The following is a 22,233-nucleotide window of genomic DNA, read 5'->3' as shown; positions in this document are numbered from 1 at the left end:
TTGCAGGTGTATGGTGTAGAAGGTAGGTTACTGAAAGCAGTGAAGAGTTTTTACGAGGAAAGTGAGGCTCAAGTTAGAGTATGTAGGAAAGAGGGAAATTATTTCCCAGTAAAAGTAGGCCTTAGACAAGGATGTGTGATGTCACCGTGGTTGTTTAATATATTTATAGATGGGGTTGTAAGAGAAATAAATGCGAGGGTCTTGGCAAGAAGCGTGGAGTTAAAAGATAAAGAATCACACACAAAGTGGGAGTTGTCACAGTTGCTCTTTGCTGATGACACTGTGCTCTTGGGAGATTCTGAAGAGAAGTTGCAGAGATTGGTGGATGAATTTGGTAGGGTATGCAAAAGAAGAAAATTAAAAGTGAATACAGGAAAGAGTAAGGTTATGAGGATAACAAAAAGATTAGGTGATGAAAGATTGGATATCAGATTGGAGGGAGAGAGTATGGAGGAGGTGAATGTATTCAGATATTTGGGAGTGGACGTGTCAGCGGATGGGTCTATGAAAGATGAGGTGAATCATAGAATTGATGAGGGGAAAAGGGTGAGTGGTGCACTTAGGAGTCTGTGGAGACAAAGAACTTTGTCCTTGGAGGCAAAGAGGGGAATGTATGAGAGTATAGTTTTACCAACGCTCTTATATGGGTGTGAAGCATGGGTGATGAATGTTGCAGCGAGGAGAAGGCTGGAGGCAGTGGAGATGTCATGTCTGAGAGCAATGTGTGGTGTGAATATAATGCAGAGAATTCGTAGTTTGGAAGTTAAGAGGAGGTGCGGGATTACCAAAACTTGTCCAGAGGGCTGAGGAAGGGTTGTTGATGTGGTTCGGACATGTAGAGAGAATGGAGCGAAACAGAATGACTTCAAGAGTGTATCAGTCTGTAGTGGAAGGAAGGCGGGGTAGGGGTCGGCCTAGGAAAGGTTGGAGGGAGGGGGTAAAGGAGGTTTTGTGTGCGAGGGGCTTGGACTTCCAGCAGGCATGCGTGAGCGTGTTTGATAGGAGTGAATGGAGACGAATGGTTTTTAATACTTGACGTGCTGTTGGAGTGTGAGCAAAGTAACATTTATGAAGGGGTTCAGGGAAACCGGCAGGCCGGACTTGAGTCCTGGAGATGGGAAGTACAATGCCTGCACTCTGAAGGAGGGGTGTTAATGTTGCAGTTTAAAAACTGTAGTGTAAAGCACCCTTCTGGCAAGACAGTGATGGAGTGAATGATGGTGAAAGTTTTTCTTTTTCGGGCCACCCTGCCTTGGTGGGAATCGGCCAGTGTGATAATAAAAAATAAAAATATATACTGGTTTATATATATATATATATATATATATATATATATATATATATATATATATATATATATATATATATATATATATATATATATAACTGATTATTCAACTAATAAATTTGAATAAGGGGGCATCAGTATTGCAGCTCTAACAATGTCAATGTCATTGACATTGTCACTGACAGCTCTAACAATGTCACTGACAGCTCTAACAATGTCACTGACAGCTCTAACAATGTCACTGACAGATCTAACAATGTCACTGACAGCTCTAACAATGTCACTGACAGCTCTAACAATGTCACTGACAGCTCTAACAATGTCACTGACAGCTCTAACAATGTCACTGACAGCTCTAACAATGTCACTGACAGCTCTAACAATGTCACTGACAGCTCTAACAATGTCACTGACAGCTCTAACAATGTCACTGACAGCTCTAACAACGATCCATGAAAGATGAGATAAGAAACTCATAGTATTAACACAATAACTCAAGAATTAACAGTGCACTTCAAGTCTGTTAAGTATTCAATAAATCTGTTTAGTGTCCAGCAAGTCTGTTAAGTCTCCAGTAAGTCTGTTAAGTCTCCAGTAAGTCTGTTAAGTCTCCAGTAAGTCTGTTAAGTCTCCAGTAAGTCTGTTAAGTCTCCAGTAAGTCTGTTAAGTCTCCAGTAAGTCTGTTAAGTCTCCAGTAAGTCTGTTCAGTGCATTACTCTCCTTGTTCTGTCTCATCTCCACAGGTTAGGGTAGGTAAGATTAGTCAGGAAATAGGACAAGTGTTTCCTGACACGGATCTTAGTCACATGACCCGCCACTGGAGCTTTAGGTCAACTGACCGAGGCCTTCCGCTGGCTTACCCCTCCACACCTTTAAAAATTAATGGTAATTATTTCCTCCCCACACTCTGGTCTCTCGTCCCACACGCTATACATTCCATGTATCTTCCACTGGTTGTGTAGCTCCCTCCCTCCCTCCCTCTCTCTCTCTCTCTCTCTCTCTCTCTCTCTCTCTCTCTCTCTCTCCTCACCATACACATGACCCAGATGGGTGTGAAGAAATATTTTGTTTGTAGTCTGCAGGTGGCTGAGAAGTAGAAAGACCTGGCAGAAGCAATGATGGAAGCAAACTCAACACACAGCTTCGAGAGTAGATACGACAAGGCCCAAGAGGCTAATACAATCAGTGACGTCAAAGTGGCGAAGGAGCCTGGGCCAGGGAAACACCTTCAACCCCTCCCCCACCACCCAATTCCCTTAAACACAACTGTGTGACCATACACAGGTGAGTACACAAACTTTCTCTGGCTACAGCCACTACTGTCTACATCGGAGGAACCAGACTCTCCCCCTTCGGTCCTTACACTTTTATGCAATGAGCAAAACAAACTATATACTCTCAAAAAATGTAAGAATTCTGAGTATTTGAAAAAAAATAAAAACAATACACAAGCTGTTAATTAAGCGGCGTGATAAAGTTGATTTTATGAAAAGAAAAGAATCGTGAAGTATATGTTGACAATAATAAGGGTGATCAGAGCCTTGGGACAGCGAGGTATATCGATAGGCTTGATCTGAGGAAGGGGAGGGGGATTTAATGTCTTTAGATCAAGAGCCCTTCGCCAGCATCAAGATACATCCTTCAAAGAAAGAATATTGAGGTTCCTTACTCTAAACTGTTTTAGAATTTGATGCTGAGGTACATTGTTGTGCCAGCTGGACTGGTCTTCCTGGATGTTATAAGAGAGTGATGGGCAGTCACGGCAGCTGTTAGAGTGTGAAGTGCCACATAGTGCCAAACAGTGCCACACAATGATACAGTGACAGTGTTACACTGACACAGTGCCACAAAGTGCCAGTGACACAGTGAGGCTTATGAACAATGTCATGGCCTATGTTCTCATACATTGTTCTGTGCTTACTTTCTCAACTGTGTCTACGTCAACGAACCCTGACTTATTGTTGTCGCTGTTGTCTTACACTAACCCCCTCACCCATGTTCAAACTTTTTCCTAGCTCCCCCCCCCCATCCCTTATAATTCTCTCTCTCTCTCAGTTTTAAAACGTATATATATATATATATATATATCTTTCTTTCTTTCAACACACCGGCCGTATCCCACCGAGGCGGGGTGGCCCAAAAGGAAAAACGAAAGTTTCTCCTTTTACATTTAGTAATATATACAGGAGAAGAGGTTACCAGCCCCTTGCTCCCGGCATTTTAGTCGCCTCTTACAACACGCATGGCTTACGGAGGAAGAAGTGTAAGTAGAAGTAGCAAGACGTACCTGAAATCTTGCATGTTCATGAGACAGAAAAAAGGACACCAGCAATCCTACCATCATGTAAAACAATTACAGGCTTTCGTTTTACACTCACTTGGCAGGACGGTAGTACCTCCCTGGGCGGTTGCTGTCTACCAACCTACTACCTAGGATATATATATATATATATATATATATATATATATATATATATATATATATATATATATATATATATATATATATATACATATATATATATATATATATATATATATATATATTTAAGAATATAAACTCCTACGGGAAAAAAAACAATGGCTATAAAACTTTATACAAAAGGCCCCCAGGATCTGGCTGCTTTTGTCCACCAGCAGAAAACGGATCATGGGGGAACACTGAGAAAAACTGAAAAGAAAAACTGTGTGGTCAGAGGGGGAATGCTGGGCCCCTAATGTAATCCAGGGATTTACTAATGTAATCCCTGGTGAGGGTGTTATAATCTACTTGCCCAACCCCCCTCCTCCTACCCCTCAACCCCCCAAAAAAGGATGGTAGGGGGAATGAAGGGATTGTGGTGTAAGGGAACCATTATGGTGCAGGGGTACAGCTGTGGGGAACTATCATGGTACAGAGGTACAGGTGTAGGTAACTATCATCGTGGAGGGGCACAGGTGTGGGAACCATCGTGGTGTAGGGGTACAGGTGTGGCAATCATCATCGTAGAGAGGTACAGGTGTGGGAACCATCATGGTGGAGGGGTACAGGGGTGGGAACCATCATGGTGGAAGGGTAAAGGTTTAGGAACCATCATGGAGGAGGGGTACAGGTGTGTTAGGAGAGAATAGAGAATACAAAGATATGAATAATGCAGTCTGTCATACTCTCTCTCCCCATCCATCTCCCCGACCTTCGTAAACACTCCCAGAGAAGCTCTGGAAAAGACACACACTAGCAAACCTCTCGTTTAAATTAATGCCTCTTAATCTTACAAGCGATCACACATGCCCAACAAAATAACCTCTGATCCTTCACAAACAGTATTTGCTCTGCTGCTGCCCAGTAGGGAATGAAATTAATGAAGTGAGGGTTGGAAAACGAGGGAACAGGTTTACATACACCTAAATTATGAGCACCCGCAAAGTACCTAATCTATATGAAAATAACGCTTTTCTGTACGTGATGAATCTTGAGAGGAACCCTATTCTATATGGCTTACCCCTATACAAGCTACTGTATGCTATATGAGAGGCATACTGTAATAATAATAATAATAATAATAATAATTTATTTCAATAAATACATAATAAACTTATACAGACCACAGCTGACATCAAAGGCAGTATACAGAAAGCTCCTGGTTATGCCGAGCATTTCGGGCAACTTAGGTTAATTTTGTCCCCCAGGATGCGACCCACACTAGTCGGCTAGCACCCAGGTACCTACTTGCTGCTAGGTGACCAGGGACTGCAGGTGTCTTTAGAAAACCCACCCCCAATGTTTCTGCCCGTGGGAACAAGAGCTAGAAATATTTCCCTTCCATATTCCGTTACACGGGATGGGTTTAACACACAGGGTGATAAAGAATGGGGGACCAGGTTGTCAAGTCTTCCATCATGGGTTGAGGCCAAAACCTTTTATAAAAGCCAGTTCTAACTTACGAATGGACCATAGAACCTAGGAGTTAGCTATGATACGAACTGAGGTAGGTCATAGCTTCTAGTTTTTAAAATGTATTGAATAAATCTATTCCTCATCCTCATATCAGACATGGACAGAGATATACATCACAGCACCGTATCATCCTTTGCGGATGATACTAGGATCTGCATGAGGCTGTCATCTGCTGAGGACGCGGTTAACCTCCAAGAAGATATAAACAAAGTTTTCCAGTGGGCAACGGTAAACAATATGATGTTCAATGAGGACAAATTCCAACTACTCCGTTATGGAAAACTGGAGGAGATAATAACTAGAACAGAGTATACTACTGACTCCGGCCATACAATAGAGCGGAAAAATAATGTAAGGGACCTGGGAGTAGTAATGTCTGAGGATCTCACTTTCAAGGATCACAACAGTGCCACGATCGCACGTGCAAAGAAATGATAGGATGGATAATGAGAACTTTCAAAACGAGAGATGCCAAGCCAATGATGATCCTTTTCAAATCACTTGTTCTCTCTAGGCTGGAATACTGCTGTACATTAACGTCTCCATTCAAAGCAGGTGAAATCGCAGATCTAGAGAGTGTACAGAGATCCTTTACTGCACGTATAAGTTCTGTCAAGCACCTTAACTACTGGGAACGCTTGGAAGCACTTGACTTGTACTCGTTGGAACGCAGGAGGGAGAGATATATCATAATCTACACTTGGAAAATCTTGGAAGGAATGGTCTCAAATCTGCACACAGAAATCACTCCCTACGAAAGTAAAAGACTGGGCAGGCGATGCAAAATGCCCCCAATAAAAAGTAGGGGCGCCACTGGTACACTAAGGAAAAACACCATAAGTGTCCAGGGCCCAAAACTGTTCAACAGCCTCCCATCAAGCATTAGGGGAACTGCCAATAAACCCCTGGCTGCCTTCAAGAGAGAGCTGGACAGATACCTAAAGTCAGTGCCGGATCAGCCGGGCTGTGGCTCGTACGTTGGACTGCGTGCGGCCAGCAGTAACAGCCTAGTTGATCAGCCCTGATCCATCGGGAGGCCTGGTCATGGACCGGGCCGGGGGGGGCGTTGATCCCCGGAATAACCTCCAGGTAACCTCCAGGTAAAGAGAGAGAGAGAGAGGTGAGGGAAGGAGAGAGAGAGAAGCAGAAAAACAAGGATGTTTTTCCAACGTCCCTCGGTATAAAAAAAATTCCTAGTCCGCCACGTTTATCAGCTGCTTTATTTCATTCTTTATCAAATTTCTCTGTAGCTCTTTTCTTCACACACACACACACACACACACACACACACACACACACACACACACACACATCTATACTAAGTGTTGTATTTGTGTTCGCATTTCATCTTCTCATTCCTCTTCTCAGACACACTATCCACCATATCCTTTTTTCTCTCCTTTACACTTTCTATCGTCTTCATCTGAAGTTGCCATTCAAGCATGTATCCCCGTTCAGGGGTCGGGCCAGCTGGGGAATGTCTTTCCAGGCAGCTTATCCCGGGTCCTCCCTGGGGATACATGTATAAAGATAGATTGCTTATCTATCTTGGTTCATCTTCAAGCAACACCACCATCATCTCTACTTATTAACACAGCACACCACACACGAGTGTGTATGTGTATATGTGTGTATATTCATTTGTATGTGGTTGCAGGGGTTGGACTCAGCTCCTGGCCCCGAGAGAGAGGTATGTGTGTGTACTCACCTATCTGTGTTTACAGTGGTCGACTCAGCTCCTGGCCCCGCCTCTTCGCTGGTCCCTAGTAGATCCACTTTCTTCCTGCTCCATCGTATATCTTCTATCGTATATCTTCTTAAAGCTATTTATGGATCCTGCCTCCAGTACATCAGTGTGTGTGTGGGGGGGGGGGGATGACTCTGTTAATTCTGATAAAAAACAGCCAATTAAGCGCCTGTCAATCCCTTCCCGTCCCTCCCTCAGTCAACTTGCATGATCATGCTGGTTATTAACCTCCTCCTTCGCCTCCTCCTTTTCCTCCACCTCCTCTAACCTCTACCCCCCGCATTCCTCTAAAATCCTCTTATACCCAACACCCCTCCCTCCCCCCAAGTAATCCTACATCCTCCCCTCTTCTTCACTCCATCTTCCAACTCCCCCATCTCTCTCTTGCACGTTAATTGCCCTCTTCCCCCCACGCGCCCTCCCCCTCCCCCTCCTCTCCCCCTGCAGCTGGGCATTATCTCCAGGTTTAAATCCCACTCGTGAGAGGAGGATCAAATTCTCCTAAGGGGTCCTTTCATTGCCCAGAAAGAAAGGGAAAGAAAGGCGCAGAGCGACATTACAGCCATAAATCCCTTTCACCGCCCGTCTCAGACTGATTCTTTTCCCTTCATTATCTGCATGTAGAGAGAGAGAGAGAGAGAGAGAGAGAGAGAGAGAGAGAGAGAGAGAGAGAGGAAGACAGACAGACAGACAGAGAGAATTACAACTACACCGTCAAAACCCGCACAAATGCCCACGAGTATCACTGTCATTCACTCTAATTCAGTGTTATTCACTCTAATATTAATGTCCATCATAAAGTGCAAACGAAACAGAGATTCGCTAAATATACCCACGTTGTTCACTCATGTTATTCACTCTAGTGTTATTCACTCTAGAGTTATTCACTCTTAATAACGCCCATCATAAGGTGTAAATAAGAGAGAATTGCCAGAGAAAGCCATGTTACACTCACTCTAGTGTTATTCACTCTAATCCAGTGTTATTTACTCTAATTCAATATTATTCACTCATTTCAATGTGTTATTCACTTCATAATTCTGTGGGTGGCATCCTGGGGTGAGGGGTTGGTGTGGGTGGCATCCTGGGGTGAGGGGTTGGTGTGGGTGGCATCCTGGGGTGAGTGGTTGGTGTGGGTGGCATCCTGGGGTGAGGGGTTGGTGTGGGTGGCATCCTGGGGTGAGGGGTTGGTGTGGGTGGCATCCTGGGGTGAGGGGTTGGTGTGGGTGGCATCCTGGGGTGAGGGGTTGGTGTGGGTGGCATCCTGGGGTAAGGGGTTGGTGTGGGTGGCATCCTGGGGTGAGGGGTTGGTGTGGGTGGCATCCTGGGGTGAGGGGTTGGTGTGGGTGGCATCCTGGGGTGAGTGGTTGGTGTGGGTGGCATCCTGGGGTGAGGGGTTGGTATGGGTGGCATCCTGGGGTGAGGGGTTGGTGTGGGTGGCATCCTGGGGTGAGGGGTTGGTATGGATGGCATCCTGGGGTGAGGGGTTGGTGTGGGTGGCATCCTGGGGTGAGGGGTTGGTGTGGGTGGCATCCTGGGGTGAGGGGTTGGTGTGGGTGGCATCCTGGGGTGAGGGGTTGGTGTGGGTGGCATCCTGGCGTGAGGAGTTGGTGTGGGTGGCATCCTAGGGTGAGGGGTTGGTGTGGGTGGCATCCTTGGGTGAGGGGTTGGTGTGGGTGGCATCCTGGGGTAAGGGGTTGGTGTGGGTGGCATCCTGGGGTAAGGGGTTGGTGTGGGTGGCATCCTGGGGTGAGGGGTTGGTGTGGGTGGCATCCTGGGGTGAGGGGTTGGTGTAGGTGGCATCCTGGGGTGAGGGATTGGTGTGGGTGGCATCCTGGGGAGAGGGATTGGTGTGGGTGGCATCCTGGGGTGAGGGGTTGGTGTGGGTGGCATCCTGGGGTGAGGGGTTGGTGTGGGTGGCATCCTGGGGTGAGGGATTGGTGTGGGTGGCATCCTGGGGTGAGCGGTTGGTGTGGGTGGCATCCGGGGGTGAGGGGTTGGTGTGGGTGGCATCCTGGGGTGAATGGTTGGTGTGGGTGGCATCCTGGGGTGAGGGGTTGGTGTGGGTGGCATCCTGGGGTGAGGGGTTGGTGTGGGTGGCATCCTGGGGTGAGGGGTTGGGTGTGGGAGGCATCCTGGGGTGAGGGGTTGGTGTGGGTGGCATCCTGGGGTGAGGGGTTGGTGTTGGTGGCATCCTGGGGTGAGGGGTTGGTGTGGGTTGCAAACGTGGGGGAGGGGTTGGTGGGGGTGGCATCCTGGGGTGAGGGGTTGGGTGTGGGTGGCATCCTGGGGTGAGGGGTTGGTGTGGGTGGCATCCTGGGGTGAGGGGTTGGGTGTGGGTGGCATCCTGGGGTGAGGGGTTGGTGTGGGTGGCATCCTGGGGTGAGGGGTTGGTATGGGTGGCATCCTGGGGTGAGGGGTTGGGTGTGGGTGGCATCCTGGGGTGAGGGGTTGGGTGTGGGTGGCATCCTGGGGTGAGGGGATGGGCTGAGGTGCGATAACAGTTGAGGTTCTCGTTAGTTAGTTAATATTGTTTAAAGTTTATATTAGTGTATATATACCGAGACACATACACCTCTCAGTGTATATATACCGAGACACATACACCTCTCAGTGTATATATACCGAGACACATACACCTCTCAGTGTATATATACCGAGACACATACACCTCTCAGTGTATATATACCGAGACACATACACCTCTCAGTGTATATATACCGAGACACATACACCTCTCAGTGTATATATACCGAGACACATACACCTCTCAGTGTATATATACCGAGACATATACACCTCTCAGTGTATATATACCGAGACACATACACCTCTCAGTGTATGTATACCGAGACACATACACCTCTCAGTGTATGTATATCGAGACACATACACCTCTCAGTGTATATATACCGAGACACATACACCTCTCAGTGTATATATACCGAGACACATACACCTCTCAGTGCATATATACCGAGACACATACACCTCTCAGTGTATGTATACCGAGACACATACACCTCTCAGTGTACATATACCGAGACACATACACCTCTCAGTGTATATATATATATATATATATATATATATATATATATATATATATATATATATATACCGAGACACATACACCTCTCAGTGTATATATACCGAGACACATACACCTCTCAGTGTATGTATATCGAGACATATACCTCTCAGTGTATGTATACCGAGGGACATCTCTCAGTATATGTATACCAAGACACATACACCTCTCAGTGCAATTACACCGAGACACATACAACTCTCAGTGTATATATACCGAGACATATACACCTCTCAGTGCATATATACCGAGACATATACACCTCTCAGTATATATATACCGAGACATATACACCTCTCAGTGTATATATACCGAGACACATACACCTCTCAGTGTATATATACCGAGACACATACACCTCTCAGTGTATATATACCGAGATACATACACCTCTCAGTTTATATATATACCGAGACACATACACCTCTCAGTGCATGTATACCGAGACACATACACCTCTCAGTGTATATATACCGAGATACATACACCTCTCAGTGTATATATATACCGTGACACATACACCTCTCAGTGTATATATACCGAGACACATACACCTTTCAGTGTATATATACCGAGACACACACCTCTCAGTGTATATATAATAAGACACATACACATCTCAATGTATATATACCGAGATACATACACCTCTCAGTGTATATATATACCGAGACACATACACCTCTCAGTGTATATATACCGAGACATATACACCTCTCAGTGTATATATACCGAGACACATACACCTCTCAGTGTATATATACCGAGACACATACACATCTCAGTGTATATATATATACCGAGACACATACACCTCTCATTGTATATATACCGAGATATATACACCTCTCAGTGTATGTATACCGAAACACATGCACCTCTCAGTGTATATATACCGAGACACATACACCTCTCAGTGTATATATACCGAGACACATACACCTCTCAGTGTGTGTATATCGAGACACATACACCTGTGTATATATACCGAGACACATACACGTCTCAGTGCATATATACCGAGACACATACACCTCTCAGTGTATGTATACCGAGACACATACACCTCTCAGTATATATATACCGAGACACATACACCTCTCAGTGTATATATACCGAAACACATACACCTCTCAGTGTGTATATACCGAGACACATACACCTCTCAGTGTATATATACCGAGACACATACACCTCTCAGTGTATGTATATCGAGACACATATACCTCTCAGAGTATGTATACCGAGACACATCTCTCAGTGTATGTATACAAAGACACATACACCTCTCAATGTATATATACCGAGACATATACATCTCTCAGTGTATATATACCGAGACACATACACATCTCAATGTATATATACCGAGATACATAGACCTCTCAGTGTATATATATATACCGAGACACATACACCTCTCAGTGTATATATACCGAGACATATACACCTCTCAGTGTATATATACCGAGACACATACACCTCTCAGTATATATATACCGAGACACATACACCTCTCAGTGTATATATATATACCGAGACACATACACCTCTCAGTGTATATATACCGAGATACATACACCTCTCAGTTTATATATATACCGAGACACATACACCTCTCAGTGCATGTATACCGAGACACATACACCTCTCAGTGTATATATACCGAGATACATACACCTCTCAGTGTATATATATACCGTGACACATACACCTCTGTGTATATATACCGAGACACATACACCTTTCAGTGTATATATACCGAGACACATACACCTCTCAGTGTATATATAATAAGACACATACACATCTCAATGTATATATACCGAGATACATACACCTCTCAGTGTATATATATACCGAGACACATACACCTCTCAGTGTATATATACCGAGACATATACACCTCTCAGTGTATATATACCGAGACACATACACCTCTCAGTGTATATATACCGAGACACATACACATCTCAGTGTATATATATACCGAGACACATACACCTCAGTGTATATATACCGAGACACATACACCTCTCAGTGTATATATACCAAGACACATACACCTCTCAGTGTATATATACCGAGACACATACACCTCTAAGTGTATATATACCGAGACACATACACCTCTGTGTATATATATACGGAGACACATACACCTCTCAGTGCATATATACCGAGACACATACACCTCTCAGTGTATGTATACCGAGACACATACACCTCTCAGTATATATATACCGAGACACATACACCTCTCAGTGTATATATACCGAAACACATACACCTCTCAGTGTGTATATACCGAGACACATACACCTCTCAGTGTATATATACCGAGACACATACACCTCTCAGTGTATGTATATCGAGACACATATACCTCTCAGTGTATGTATACCGAGACACATCTCTCAGTGTATGTATACCAAGACACATACACCTCTCAATGTATATATACCGAGATACATAGACCTCTCAGTGTATATATATACCGAGACACATACACCTCTCAGTGTATATATACAGAGACACATACACCTCTCAGTGTATATATACCGAGACATATACACCTCTCAGTGTATATATACCGAGACACATACACCTCTCAGTGTATATATACCGAGACACATACACCTCTCAGTGTATATATATATACCGAGACACATACACCTCTCAGTGTATATATACCGAGATATATACACCTCTCAGTGTATGTATACCGAAACACATACACCTCTCAGTGTATATATACCGAGACACATACACCTCTCAGTGTATATATACCGAGACACATACACCTCTCAGTGTATGTATATCGAGACACATACACCTTTCAGAGTATATATACCGAGACACATACACCTCTCAGTGTATATATACCGAGACACATACACCTCTCAGTGTATGTATACCGAGACACATACACCTCTCAGTGTATACATACCGAGACACATACACCTCTCAGTGTGTATATAGCGAGACACATACACCTCTCAGTGTATATATACCGAGACACATACACCTCTCAGTGTGTATATACCGAGACACATACACCTCTCAGTGTATATATACCGAGACACATACACCTCTCTGTGTATATCAAGACACATATACCTCTCAGTGTATGTGTACCGAGACACATCTCTCAGTGTATGTATACCAAGACACATACACCTCTCAGTGTATACACACCGAGACACATACACCTCTCAGGGTATATATACCGAGACATATACACCTCTCAGTGTATATATACCGAGACACATACACCTTTCAGTGTATATATACCGAGACACATACACCTCTCAGTGCATATATACCGAGACACATACACCTCTCAGTGTATGTATACCGAGACAAATACACCTCTCAGTGTATACATACCGAGACACATACACCTCTCAGTGTGTATATACCGAGACACATACACCTCTCAGTGTATATATACCGAGAAACATACACCTCGCAGTGTGTATATACCGAGACACATACACCTCTCAGTGTATATATACCGAGACACATACACCTCTCAGTGTATATACACCGAGACACATACACCTCTCAGGGTATATATCCCGAGACATATACACCTCTCAGTGTATATATACCGAGACACATACATCTCTCCGTGTATATATACTGAGATACATACACCTCTCAGTTTATATATATACCGCGACCATTACACCTCTCAGTGTATGTATACCGAGACACATACACCTCTCAGTGTATATATACCGAGATACATACATCTCTCAGTGTATATATGTACCGTGACACATACACCTCTCAGTGTATATATACCGAGACACATACACCTCTCAGTGTATATATACCGAGACACATACACCTCTCAGTGTATGTATACCGAGACACATACACATCTCAATGTATATATACCGAGATACATACACCTCTCATTGTATATATATACCGAGACACATACACCTCTCAGTGTATATATACCGAGACATATACACCTCTCAGTGTATATATACCGAGACACATACACCTCTCAGTGTGTATATACCGAGACACATACACCTCTCAGTGTATATATACCGAGACACATACACCTCTCAGTGTGTATATACCGAGACACATACACCTCTCAGTGTATATATACCGAGACACATACACCCCTCAGTGTATATATACCGAGATATATACACCTCTCAGTGTATGTATACCGAAACACATACACCTCTCAGTGTATATATACCGAGACACATACACCTCTCAGTGTATATATACCGAGACACATACACCTCTCAGTGCATATATACCGAGACACATACACCTCTCAGTGTATGTATACCGAGACACATACACCTCTCAGTGTATATATACCGAGACACATACACCTCTCAGTGTGTATATACCGAGATACATACACCTCTCAGTGTATATATACCGAGACACATACACCTCTCAGTGTATGTATATCGAGACACATATACCTCTCAGTGCATGTATACCGAGACACATCTCTCAGTGTATGTATACCAAGACACATACACCTCTCAGTGTATATACACCAAGACACATACACCTCTCAGTGTATATATACCGAGACATATACACCTCTCAGTGTATATATACCGAGACATATACGCCTCTCATTGTATATATACCGAGACATATACACCTCTCAGTATATATATACCGAGACATATACACCTCTCAGTGTATATATAAAGAGACACATACACCTCTCAGTGTATACATACCGAGACACATACACCTCTCAGTTTATATATACCGAGATACATACACCTCTCAGTTTATATATATACCGAGACACATACACCTCTCAGTGTATGTATACCGAGACACATACACCTCTCAGTGTATATATACCGAGATACATACACCTCTCAGTGTATATATATACCGTGACACACCTCTCAGTGTATATATACCGAGACACATACACATCTCAGTGAATATATACCGAGACACATACACCTCTCAGTGTATATATACCGAGGCACATACACATCTCAATGTATATATACCGAGATACATACACCTCTCAGTGTATATATATACCGAGACACATACACCTCTCAGTGTATATATACCGAGACATATACACCTCTCAGTGTATATATACCGAGACATACACCTGTCAGTGTATATATACCGAGAGACATACACCTCTCAGTGTATATATATATATATATATATACCGAGATACATACACCTCTCAGTGTATATATATACCGAGACACATACACCTCTCAGTGTATATATACCGAGACACATACACCTCTCAGTGTATATATACCGAGACACATGCACCTTTCAGTGTATATATACCGAGACACACCTCTCAGTGTATATATATACCGAGACACATACACCTCTCAGTGTATATATACCGAGACACATACACCTCTCAGTGTATATAGACCAAGACACATACATCTCAGTGTATATATAACGAGACACATAAACCTCTCAGTGTATATATACCGAGACACATACACCTGTGTATATATACCGAGACACATACACCTCTCGGTGTATATATAACGAGACACATACACCTCTCAGTGTATATATACCGAGACACATAAACCTCTCAGTGTATATATACCGAGACACATACACCTGTGTATATATACCGAGACACATACACCTCTCAGTGTATATATACCGAGACACGTACACCTCTCAGTGTATATATACCGAGACACATAAACCTCTCAGTGTATATATACCGAGACACGTACACCTCTCAGTATATATATATACCGAGACACGTACACCTCTCAGTGTATATATACCGAGACACGTACACCTCTCAGTGTATATATGCCGAGACACATACACCTCTCAGTGTATATATACCGAGACACATACACCTCTCAGTGTATATATACCGAGACACATACACCTCTCAGTGTATGTATACCGAGACACATACACCTCTCAGTGTATATATACCGAAACACATACACCTCTCAGTGTATATATATATATACCGAGACACATACACCTCTCAGTGTATATATACCGAGACACATACACCTCTCAGTGTATATATAAGGAGACACATACACCTCTCAGTGTATGTATACCGAGACACATCTCTCAGTGTATGTATACCAAGATACATACACCTTTCAGTGTATATACACCAAGACACATACACCTCTCAGTGTAAATACACCGAGACACATATACCTCTCAGTGTATATACACAGCAACATACACCTCTCAGTGTATGTATACCGAGACACATACACCTCTCAGTGTATATACACCGAGACACATACAACTCTCAGTGTATATACACAGCAACATACACCTCTCAGTGTATGTATATCGAGACACATATACCTCTCAGTGCATGTATACCGAGACACATCTCTCAGTGTATGTATACCAAGATACATACACCTCTCAGTGTATATACACAAAGACACATACACCTCTCAGTGTATATACATAGCAACATACACGTCTCAGTGTATGTACACCGAGACACAAACACCTCTCAGTGTATATACAACGAGACACATACAACTGTCAGTGTATATACACAGCAACATACACCTCTCAGTGTATATACACAGCAACATACACGTCTCAGTGTATGTATACCGAGACACAAACACCTTTCAGTGTATATACAACGAGACACATACAACTGTCAGTGTATATACACAGCAATATACACCTCTCGGTGTTTATACCCTTGAAGAGGTGCTTGACGATTGGTTAAGACGGTTTAAAGCCTATCCACTACACTAGCCACAACGTAACATTCTGACCATCAGTCAAGAATACTTTGATGACTAAAACATGAATTAAAAACACACTCTCAACATGTATACAGCGAGAAAAATACACCTCTCAGTGCATATATCCTGTGAGAACAGACTTCAATACTTTCAAACCACGGTGGGTATCGAACTCGCGGCAAGTTAGTCATTACGATTTCCAGAGTTCAAATAGTGATTTTGAGGGGTGTCAGTGTGGCAGTGTCTGACAACTCTGTGTCAGCCGTGTTTCCTCTCCAGTTTTTTCTGTGGGTTAACTTTTTCATTTCTATTTAAATTCTCTCTTTTTAATTTGGCTATCTGGTGCGGCCGGTGTTTTAACTGCCGCTTAATTTTACACTGCTAACACTAATTTAACTGCCTCTTCGTTAATGTTATTTTGGTTCATGTTTACGAGGAAGAGAGATGCTTGTCTACCTGGAGGGTGTACCTGGAGAGTGTCCCTGGGGTGTACCTGGAGGGTGTACCTTGAGGGTGTATCTGGGGTGTACCTGGAGGGTGTACCTGGTGTGTCCCTGGGGGTGTACCTGGAGGGTGTACCTTGAGGGTGTCCCTGGGGTGTACCTGGAGGGTGTACCTTGAGGGTGTATCTGGGGTGTACCTGAAGGGTGTACCTTGAGGGTGTATCTGGGGTGTACCTGAAGGGTGTACCTTGAGGGTGTATCTGGGGTGTACCTGAAGGGTGTACCTGGAGAGTGTCCCTGGGGTGTACCTGGAGGGTGTACCTTGAGGGTGTATCTGGGGTGTACCTGAAGGGTGTACCTTGAGGGTGTATCTGGGGTGTACCTGAAGGGTGTACCTTGAGGGTGTATCTGGGGTGTACCTGAAGGGTGTACCTGGAGAGTGTCCCTGGGGTGTACCTGGAGGGTGTACCTTGAGGGTGTATCTGGGGTGTACCTGAAGGGTGTACCTTGAGGGTGTATCTGGGGTGTACCTGAAGGGTGTACCTTGAGGGTGTATCTGGGGTGTACATGAAGGGTGTACCTTGAGGGTGTATCTGGGGTGTACCTGAAGGGTGTACCTTGAGGGTGTATCTGGGGTGTACCTGAAGGGTGTACCTTGAGGGTGTATCTGGGGTGTACCTGGAGGGTGTACCTGGTGTGTCCCTGGGGGTGTACCTGGATGGTGTACCTGGAGTGTCCCTGGGGGTGTACCTGGAGGGTGTACCTGGAGGGTGTAACTGGAGGGTGTACCTGGAGTGTACCTAGGGGTGTACCTGGAGGGTGTACTTGGAGCGTGTACCTGGAGGGTGAACCTGGAGGATGTACCTGGAGGGTGTACCTGGAGGATGTACCTGGAGGGCGTACCTGGAGGGTCTACCTGGAGAGTGTACCTGGGGTTGTACCTGGAGGGTGTACTTTGAGCGTGTACCTAGAGGTTGTACCTGGAGGGTCTACCTGGAGGGTGTACATGGAGCGTGTACCTAGGGGGTCTACCTGGAGGGTATTCCAGGGGGTCACCGCCCCCGCGGCCCAGTCCTTGACCAGGCAAAAATGTGTCAACAATGTTTTGGTATGTTTGGTGACATACCCACACGTACATACTCAGAGGTGTATAAACCTCAGTGTATATACACTGAGAGTTCACTTTGAGCCCTATTTTAGGTACCGAAGTATTCTTGACTATTAGTGAGCAGGCGATATTTAACGACACTCGTGTAGCCGACAGGGCTGAAACCCAGTTAGTCTAACTACACGGGTGCTTGATGATTATACAGCTGTATACTTTGTTGTATGTTCTAATGTCCTGATGGAGTGCCAAAGCCAGTTTGTTTTGACTGTCGGGGAACCAAATTCCCTAGGTGGTGTCAGGAGAGCCTTAAGCCCCTTCCTTCCCTTTCCCACCCCCTTCCTTCCCTTTCCCACCCCCTTCCTTCCCTTTCCCACCCCCTTCCTTCCCTCCCACATCACATCCTCTACTAATTTGTGCTTTAATAACCAATTCTGCATGTTTGTTGATGAGAAAGTGAAGTGCGTGCTTGAGTGTGTCATGCAAAGTGCTTAAGTGTGTCATGCAAAGTGCTTGAGTGTGTCATGCAAAGTGCTTAAGTGTGTCATGCAAAGTGCTTGAGTGTGTCATGCAAAGTGCTTGAGTGTGTCATGCAAAGTGCTTGAGTGTGTCATGCAAAGTGCTTGAGTGTGTCATGCAAAGTGCTTGAGTGTGTCATGCAGAGTGCTGGAGTGTGTCATGCAGAGTGCTGGAGTGTGTCATGCAGAGTGCTGGAGTGTGTCATGCAGAGTGCTTGAGTGTGTCATGCAGAGTGCTGGAGTGTGTCATGCAGAGTGCTGGAGTGTGTCATGCAAAGTGCTTGAGTGTGTCATGCAGAGTGCTGGAGTGTGTCATGCAGAGTGCTGGAGTGTGTCATGCAGAGTGCTGGAGTGTGTCATGCAGAGTGCTGGAGTGTGTCATGCAGAGTGCTGGAGTGTGTCATGCAGAGTGCTTGTGTGTGTCATGCAGAGTGCTGGAGTGTGTCATGCAGAGTGCTGGAGTGTGTCATGCAAAGTGCTTGAGTGTGTCATGCAGAGTGCTGGAGTGTGTCATGCAGAGTGCTGGAGTGTGTCATGCAGAGTGCTGGAGTGTGTCATGCAAAGTGCTTGAGTGTGTCATGCAAAGTGCTTGAGTGTGTCATGCAAAGTGCTTGAGTGTGTCATGCAGAGTGCTGGAGTGTGTCATGCAGAGTGCTGGAGTGTGTCATGCAAAGTGCTTGAGTGTGTCATGCAGAGTGCTGGAGTGTGTCATGCAGAGTGCTGGAGTGTGTCATGCAGAGTGCTGGAGTGTGTCATGCAAAGTGCTTGAGTGTGTCATGCAAAGTGCTTGAGTGTGTCATGCAAAGTGCTTGAGTGTGTCATGCAGAGTGCTGGAGTGTGTCATGCAGAGTGCTGGAGTGTGTCATGCAAAGTGCTTGAGTGTGTCATGCAAAGTGCTTGAGTGTGTCATGCAAAGTGCTTGAGTGTGTCATGCAGAGTGCTGGAGTGTGTCATGCAGAGTGCTGGAGTGTGTCATGCAAAGTGCTTGAGTGTGTCATGCAAAGTGCTTGAGTGTGTCATGCAAAGTGCTTGAGTGTGTCATGCAGAGTGCTGGAGTGTGTCATGCAGAGTGCTGGAGTGTGTCATGCAGAGTGCTGGAGTGTGTCATGCAGAGTGCTGGAGTGTGTCATGCAGTGCTGGAGTGTGTCATGCAGTGCTGGAGTGTGTCATGCAGAGTGCTGGAGTGTGTCATGCAGAGTGCTGGAGTGTGTCATGCAGAGTGCTGGAGTGTGTCATGCAGAGTGCTAGAGTGTGTCATGCAGTGCTGGAGTGTGTCATGCAGAGTGCTAGAGTGTGTCATGCAGTGCTGGAGTGTGTCATGCAGAGTGCTAGAGTGTGTCATGCAGAGTGCTGGAGTGTGTCATGCAGAGTGCTGGAGTGTGTCATGCAGAGTGCTGGAGTGTGTCATGCAGTGCTGGAGTGTGTCATGCAGTGCTGGAGTGTGTCATGCAGTGCTGGAGTGTGTCATGCAGAGTGCTGGAGTGTGTCATGCAGAGTGCTGGAGTGTGTCATGCAGAGTGCTGGAGTGTGTCATGCAGTGCTGGAGTGTGTCATGCAGAGTGCTTGTGTGTGTCATGCAGAGTGCTTGAGTGTGTCATGCAGAGTGCTGGAGTGTGTCATGCAGAGTGCTAGAGTGTGTCATGCAGTGCTGGAGTGTGTCATGCAGAGTGCTGGAGTGTGTCATGCAGTGCTGGAGTGTGTCATGCAGAGTGCTGGAGTGTGTCATGCAGAGTGCTGGAGTGTGTCATGCAGAGTGCTGGAGTGTGTCATGCAGAGTGCTGAAGTGTGTCATGCAGAGTGCTGGAGTGTGTCATGCAGAGTGCTGGAGTGTGTCATGCAGTGCTGGAGTGTGTCATGCAGAGTGCTGGAGTGTGTCATGCAGTGCTGGAGTGTGTCATGCAGAGTGCTGGAGTGTGTCATGCAGAGTGCTGGAGTGTGTCATGCAGTGCTGGAGTGTGTCATGCAGAGTGCTGGAGTGTGTCATGCAGAGTGCTGGAGTGTGTCATGCAGTGCTGGAGTGTGTCATGCAGAGTGCTGGAGTGTGTCATGCAGAGTGCTAGAGTGTGTCATGCAGTGCTGGAGTGTGTCATGCAGAGTGCTGGAGTGTGTCATGCAGTGCTGGAGTGTGTCATGCAGAGTGCTGGAGTGTGTCATGCAGAGTGCTAGAGTGTGTCATGCAGTGCTGGAGTGTGTCATGCAGAGCGCTGGAGTGTGTCATGCAGAGTGCTGGAGTGTGTCATGCAGTGCTGGAGTGTGTCATGCAGTGCTGGAGTGTGTCATGCAGTGCTGGAGTGTGTCATGCAGAGTGCTGGAGTGTGTCATGCAGTGCTGGAGTGTGTCATGCAGAGTGCTGGAGTGTGTCATGCAGAGTGCTAGAGTGTGTCATGCAGTGCTGGAGTGTGTCATGCAGAGCGCTGGAGTGTGTCATGCAGAGTGCTGGAGTGTGTCATGCAGAGTGCTGGAGTGTGTCATGCAGAGTGCTGGAGTGTGTCATGCAGAGTGCTGGAGTGTGTCATGCAGAGTGCTGGAGTGTGTCATGCAGAGTGCTGGAGTGTGTCATGCAGAGTGCTGGAGTGTGTCATGCAGTGCTGGAGTGTGTCATGCAGAGTGCTGGAGTGTGTCATGCAGAGTGCTGGAGTGTGTCATGCAGTGCTGGAGTGTGTCATGCAGAGTGCTGGAGTGTGTCATGCAGAGTGCTGGAGTGTGTCATGCAGTGCTGGAGTGTGTCATGCAGTGCTGGAGTGTGTCATGCAGTGCTGGAGTGTGACTGGTGTTTGACTTAGTATGTTCACTGCTGTAATGTACACTATTAAATTGCATCTATGCAAATGAGCTGCCGCTCACGCCAATACTGCGATATATTGCAATACTGACTAATTAAAAACAGGGGTGTCCACCACACCTCACACCCACCCACAACAACCACCCACACCCACCTACACCCTCTCACCACTCGCTAAGCCACTCTCCCCCTTACCAACACACACACTCGTCTGGAAATCTCTGGAGAAACTGGTTCCAAATCTACACACAGACATAACTGCCAACTAAAGTAAGATGCTCATTAAATAAGAACATAAGAAAGAAGGAACACTGCAGCAGGCCTACTGGCCCATGCGAGGCAGGTCCAAGTCTCCTAGCGGCTTAAGCCAATGCCCCAACCTAGTCAGGGCAGGTCACATTCACTTAAGGAAGGAACACGACAACTGACCTAGTAGCACAAGCTAGTCAGGTTCAACTCACAACCACACACACCCACTCATGTATTTATCTAACCTATTTTTAAAACTACGCATCGTTTTAGCCTCAATAACTGTACTTGGGAGTTTGTTCCACTCATCCACAA

Source organism: Cherax quadricarinatus, chromosome 30, assembly GCF_038502225.1.
Source record: "Cherax quadricarinatus isolate ZL_2023a chromosome 30, ASM3850222v1, whole genome shotgun sequence".
NCBI classification, from domain to species: domain Eukaryota; kingdom Metazoa; phylum Arthropoda; class Malacostraca; order Decapoda; family Parastacidae; genus Cherax; species Cherax quadricarinatus.
Note: the sequence above shows the minus strand (reverse complement) of the source record.